General features: G+C 41.1%; 1 non-coding gene across 1 annotated transcript; it reads left to right on the forward strand.

The window, feature by feature from the left end:
- Positions 1-5,829: 5,829 nt before the first annotated feature.
- On the forward strand, positions 5,830-5,902 carry LOC112134809 (small nucleolar RNA SNORD65). Its single transcript, XR_002916160.1, has one exon. It is a non-coding gene; the product is annotated as a small nucleolar RNA SNORD65 (small nucleolar RNA).
- Positions 5,903-6,477: the final 575 nt, after the last annotated feature.

Consider the following 6,477-nt stretch of genomic DNA (forward strand, 5'->3'; position numbering starts at 1 on the left):
TCATACGGGTTTTTTGCTTTTTTGTTTTTGTTTTTGAGACAGAGTCTCACTCTGTCACCCAGGCTGGAGTGCAGGGGCATGATCTCGGCTCATGGTAACCTCCGCCTCCCAGGTTCAAGCAATTCTCCTGCCTCAGCCTCCTGAGTAGCTGGGACTACGACTACAAGCACGTGCCACCATCCCCGGCTAATTTTTGAATTTTTAGTAGAGACATGGGTTCCTCATGTTGGCCAGGATGGTCTTGAACTCCTGACCTCGGGTGATCCACCTGCCTTGGCTTCCCAATGTGCTGGGATTACAGGCATGAGCCACCGCGCCCGGCCATATGGGGTTTTCAGCTGCGTTTCCATTGTGTTGCACATGTGTCTTTCATGTTTCCCATGCACATTTCACGTGGAGTTACAGGACCTTTTTTTCTTTTTTCTTTTTTTTTTTTTTTTTTTTGAGACGGAATTTCACTCTTGTTGCCCAGGCTGGAGTGCAATGGAGCGATCTCGGCTCACCACAACCTCTGCCTCCTGGGTTCGAGCGATTCTCCTGCCTCAGCCTCCTGAGTAGCTGAGATTACAAGCATGGACCGCCATGCCCAGCTAATTTTGCATGTTTTAGAAGAGACGGGGTTTCTCTGTGTTGGTCAGGCTGGTCTTGAACTCCTGACCTCAGGTGATCCGCCCACCTTGGCCTCCCAAAGTGCTGGGATTACAGACGTGAGCCACCCCGCCTGGCCAAGACTTTTGAATATAGGTACACACTTTGAAATATATTGTGCAAATGCCAGAGTCTTCCTAGAACCATGGGACCTCATGGAACTCAAAGCCAAACCAAACCCCAACCGAAGATGCTCCTCACAGTCTCCCCCTGGAGGCCCAATGAATAATTTGATGTTTTGACATCAACAAGAGTAAAAACAATGTGTGATATAGGGTAGGTATCCAGCAACTTTCCTGTAAAGGGCCAGGTAGTAAATATTTTAGGATTTTGGGGCCATACAATTTCTGTCACAACTGTGTAACCCTACCATCATAGCACAAAGTCAACCATAGATAACACATAAATGAATGAGTGTGGCTGTGTTCAATAAGACTTTACAGACACTGAAATTTGGATTTCATATAATTTTTATGTATCATAAAATATTACTTGGATACTTTTCCAACTGCTTGAAAATGAAAAAAAAAAAATTGGCCCATGGGTCATATAAAGATAGGCGGCAAACCAAATTGGCTCTCGGGCCATAGCTTGCTGACCCTCATATAGAAAAATGAACACTAGATTTAGAGAAGTCCCAGGCTGGAGAACTGCTACTTTTCCTTGTACAATGTGAGACACTGGGCAAGTCAAATGAGTTCAAATAAATTCTTAGGGCCTTGATTTACTATTAAAGCATTGGATTAGATTAACCTTAAAAGCCCCTTCAGCCCTAAAAACTCTCTAGTGGCTTCTGTTTCCAGTGGCCTCTGCATATGGCAGACTGGTTGAGCTTTTAAAAAATTCCTTTCAATACAAAATACATTAAAATTCTGGGTAAAATGAAATGTCATTCAAAAAACCCTCACTGAGGCCGGGCGTGGTGGCTCATGCCTGTAATCTCAGCACTTTGTGAGGCCGAGGTGGGTGGATCACAAGGCCAGAAGTTCAAGACCAGCCTGGCCAACATGGTAAAACCCTGTCTCTACTAAAAATACAAAAATTAGCCTGGCGTGGTGGCGGGCACCTGTAATCCCAGCTACTCGGGAGGCTGAGGCAACAGAATCGCTTGAAACTGGGGGACAGAGGTGGCAGTGAGCTGAGATTGTGCCACTGCACTCCAGCCTGGGTGACAGAGCAAGACTCTGGAAAAAAAAAAAAAAAAAAAAAAAAAAAAAAAAAAAAAAAACCCTCACTGAGCTGGCAAGAGCATAAAGAAATTCCTCAGAGGTCAAAAATGACCCCAAAAGCAAAAATTCAGAGTCCTCAAAAAAGCCTTTAGTCTCACAGCATTCCTGGGAACGCCTGCACATCTCTAACACCCTAGAAGTTCTTCCTCAAACTGATAAAGAGAATCCACAAAAATCCAGCCGGGCGCAGTGGCTCATACCTGCAATCCCAGCACTTTGGGAGGTGGAGGCGGGTAGGTCATTTGAGGTCAGAAATTCAAGACCAGCCTGGCCAACATGGTGAAACTCCGTCTCTACTAAAAATACAAAAATTAGCCAAACATGGTGTTGGGCACCTGTAGTCCCAGCTATTCAGGAGGCTAAGGCAGGAGAATCGCTTGAACCCAGGAAGCAGAGGTTACAGTGAGCCGAGATGGTACCACTGCACTCCAGCCTGGGCAACAGAATGAGACTCCATCTCAAAAAACAAAAAAAAAAAAAGAAAAGAAAAGAAAAGAAAAAGAAAAAAACAAAATTTTTTTACTTCTTACCAGCCAATCTCTCATTATTCTAATCCCTTGTTAGAGTGAATAATTTTTAAATTTTTAATATTAAACTTTGCCTGTTGAAATTATTGTACAGTTGCCCTCTCCTGATTGGACTCAGATGTATAAACTCAGGCTATCCTTTCATAAACTCTGGCCTAACAACTGTATTTTTATATCCTAGCATCAATCAGTAGGAAAATAAAAAATTGAAAATTCTGTTTACAATCATACCAAGAAACATCAAATACACAGAAATAAATTTAACCAGAGATGTACATGACCTCTTTGCTGAAAACTATGTAACATTGCTGAGAGAAATTCAAGAAGACTTAAAGAAAGAAATACATTACATTTCCAGATGGGAAAACTCAATACTTTTATTTTATTTTATTTTTGAGACAAGGTCTTGCTCTGTTGCCAAGGCTGGAATACAGTGGCACAATCATAGCTCACTGCAGCCTCGAACTCCTGGGTTCAAGCAATCCTCCCACCTCATCCCCCAGAGTAGCTAGGACTGCAGGCATATGCCACTGTGCCCAGCTAATTTTTTTTTTTTTTTTTTTTGTAGAGATGGGGTCTTACTTTGTTGGCCAGGCTGGTCTTGAACTCCTGGCCTCAAGTGATCCCTCTGCCTCAGCCTACCAAATTGCTGGGATTACAGTCATGAGCCACCATGCCTAGCCAAAAACTCAGTACTTTTAGATGTCAGTTCTCTCCAAATTCATCTATGGATTTAATGCAATTCTAATCATAATTTCAGAAAGCGTTTTTTTTTCAATAAATCAAATAGTTAATTTTTAAATTTATATGAAAATGCAGAGGCCTGGAATAGCCAAGGCAATCTTAAAAAAAAAACAATAGGCCAAAATTTTACATGACCTGAGTTCAAGACTTATTATAAAATTACACTAATCAAGACAGGGTAGTACTGGCATAAGAACTGACAAATAGATCAATAGAAAAAGAAAAAATGAGCCCAGAACAGAACCATACCTGTACCATCATTTGATTTTCAACAATGATGCCAAAGCACTTCAGTGAGGAAAGGAAAGTCTATCCAATAAATTATCCCAGAATACTTGATATTCATATGGAAAAAATAATAACAAACCTCGGATCCTACCTTATAGTATACCCAGAAACTAACTTAAGATGGATCAGAGACCTAATTATAAAAGCTAAAACCATAAAGCTTTTAGGAAAAAAAATTGAGAGAACATCTTCATGACTAGAGAAGAGGCAAAAGTTTCTTAGGACACTGGAAGCAGTCATCATAACAGAAAATATTGATAAATTGACTTTACCGGAATTTAAAACTTCTATTCGTCAAAAATCACACTTATGAAAACAAATAGGCAGGCCAAAGAATGGGAGAAAATATTTACAAAACAAATATCTGACAAAGGGACTGGTAGTCAAGATCCATAAGAAACTCCTAATACTTGCCCGGGCGCGGTGGCTCACACCTGTAATCCCAGCACTTTGGGAGGCCGAGGTGGGCAGATTACCTGAGGTCAGGAGTTTGAAACCAGCCTGGCCAATATGGCGAAACCCCGTCTCTACTAAAAAGACAAAAAAATTAGCCGGGCATGGTGCAGGCGCCTATAATCCTAGCTACTTGGGAGGCTGAGGCACGAAAATCACTTGACCCTGGGAGGCAGAGGTTGCAGTGAGCTGAGACTGCGCCATTGCACTCCAGCCTGGGCAACAAGAACGAAACTCCATCTCAAAAACAACAACAAAAAAAGACAAACAACCCAACTTAAAATATGGGTAAAAGATTTGAACAGATTTCCTGTGTATGAATGGCAATAAACACATGAGAAAGTGCTCAATATCATTAGTCATCACGGAAAAGCAAGTTTAAACCAAATGAGACACCACTCCATGCTAAAATTCAATAGCCAAAATTTAAAATGCTTACGACACTAAATGTTGGCGACAATGTGGGAAAACTGGAACTCTTGCATTGTTCGTGGGAAAGTAAAATGGTGAAACCCTTTGATAGGATTTGGCTCTGTGTCACCACTCAACTCTCATCTCAAATTGTAATCCCCACATGTCAAGGGAGGGACCTGGTGGAAGGTGATTGGATCATGCGGGCAGTTTCCCCCATGCTGTTCTCGTGATAGTGAGTTCTCACGCGATCCGATGGGGGTTTTTTTTCTCTCTCTCTCTCTTGCTACCATGTAAGATGTGCCTTGTTTCTCCTTCACGTTCCACCATGATTGTAAGTTTCCGGAAGCCTCCCCAGCCATGCAGATACTGTGAGTCAATTAAACCTCTTTTCTTTATAAATTACCCAGTCTCAAGTAGTTATTTTTTTCTCTCTCTTTTTTTTTTTTTTTTTTTTTTGAGGCGGAGTCTCAATCTGTTGCCCAGGCTGGAGTGCAACGGCGCTATCTCCTTTCACTGTAACCTCCGCCTCCCAGGTTCAAGCAATTCTCTTGCCTCAGCCCCACCAAGTAGCTGGGATTACAGGCGCCCGCCACCACGCCCAGCTAATTTTTGTATTTTTAGTAGAGACAGGGTCTCGCCATGTTGGCCAGGCTTGTCTCGAACTTCTGACCTCAGATGATCCACCCGCCTCGCCTCCGAAAGTGCTGGGATTACAGGCGTAAACTACCACGCCCAGCCTTCACGTAGTTATTTATAGCAGTGTGAGAATGGACTAATACACCCCTTCAAAAACATGTAAAACATACACCTATGCTGTGACTCAACTGAGAAATAAAAACATGTTTATGCAAACACTTATATAAGAATGCTTATAGCAGCTTTGTTCTTAATAGTCAAATCCCGGGTATTAATAGGAGGCTGGAATAAACAAACTGTGGTTTATAAAATTACCCTTCATTAAAAAAGAATGAGCTACTGATACATGAAGCAGCATGGATGCCTCTCAAAACTCTTAGGCTAACTGAAAGGAACCTTGCACACAAGCGTGCATGCTGTACAACTCCACCTATGGGAAATTCTACAACAGGCAAATCTAATCTACGATGGAAAAAATCAAAATAGTCGTTATGTCTGAAAGGGTAAATTTAAGAATTGACTTGGGACAGCCAGGTGCAGTGGTGTGCACCAGAGTTCCAGCTACTTGGGAGGCTGAGGTGGGAGGATTGCGTGAGCCCAGAAGTTTGAGGCTGCAGTGTGCTGTGATCACACCACTACATTCCAGCTTGGGCAACAGAGCAAGACCATGTCTCTGAAAAACAAACAAATAATTGACTAGGGAGAGCATAAAGAAAATTTCTGAAGTGACGGTGTTGTTTTATCACTTGATATGGGTTTGCATTACATAAAAGAATGCATTTTTCAAAATGTACATTTAAGATTTGAACATTTCATTGTATCTGAAGTTTACATTAAATGAAATATATATATATATACACATACACATATATATGTGTGTGTGTGTGTATGTGTGATGAAATCACCCCAAATAGTTGGAATTACCAGCAGATTGTATAGTGGTGAACCTACAATTTTCTGAAGAAAAAGAAATATACTTAAAAATAAATATTGAACTCAATAATATGCATGTTTACATATGCGCTGATGTCTTATTTTACTTTGAAATGGATGGATAATGGAAAAATGCATATTGAAACACATGTAGCAAACTGCTTATGGTGAAATCTTGGCAGTGGGTTTATGAGTTTTCATCATAAAATTCTTTAACTTTTCTGTATACTTACAATTTTTCATAAGATATTGAGAAAAACCTTGAAAAACAAAAATACAAGAAAATGGGACTTTGAGGTAATAGAAATTTTCTTAAGACAAAAATGCATAGAAGATACATTTTACCACATTAACATAAAGAAACATTGGTCAGCAAAAGACATCGTGAAGAAAGGGAAGAGTGAAAATAACAAGCACCTGTAATCCCAGCACTTTGGGAGGCCAAGGCGGGCAGATCACCTGTGTTCAGGAGTTCAAGACCAGCCTGGCCAACATGGCGAAACATTGTCTCTACTAAAAATACAAAAATTAGCCAGGCGTGGTGGCACACACTTGTAATCCCAGCTCTCAGGAGGCTGAGGCAGCAGAATCGCTGAAACCCAGGA

Source organism: Pongo abelii, chromosome 7 (genome assembly GCF_028885655.2).
Source record: "Pongo abelii isolate AG06213 chromosome 7, NHGRI_mPonAbe1-v2.0_pri, whole genome shotgun sequence".
NCBI classification, from domain to species: Eukaryota; Metazoa; Chordata; class Mammalia; order Primates; family Hominidae; genus Pongo; species Pongo abelii.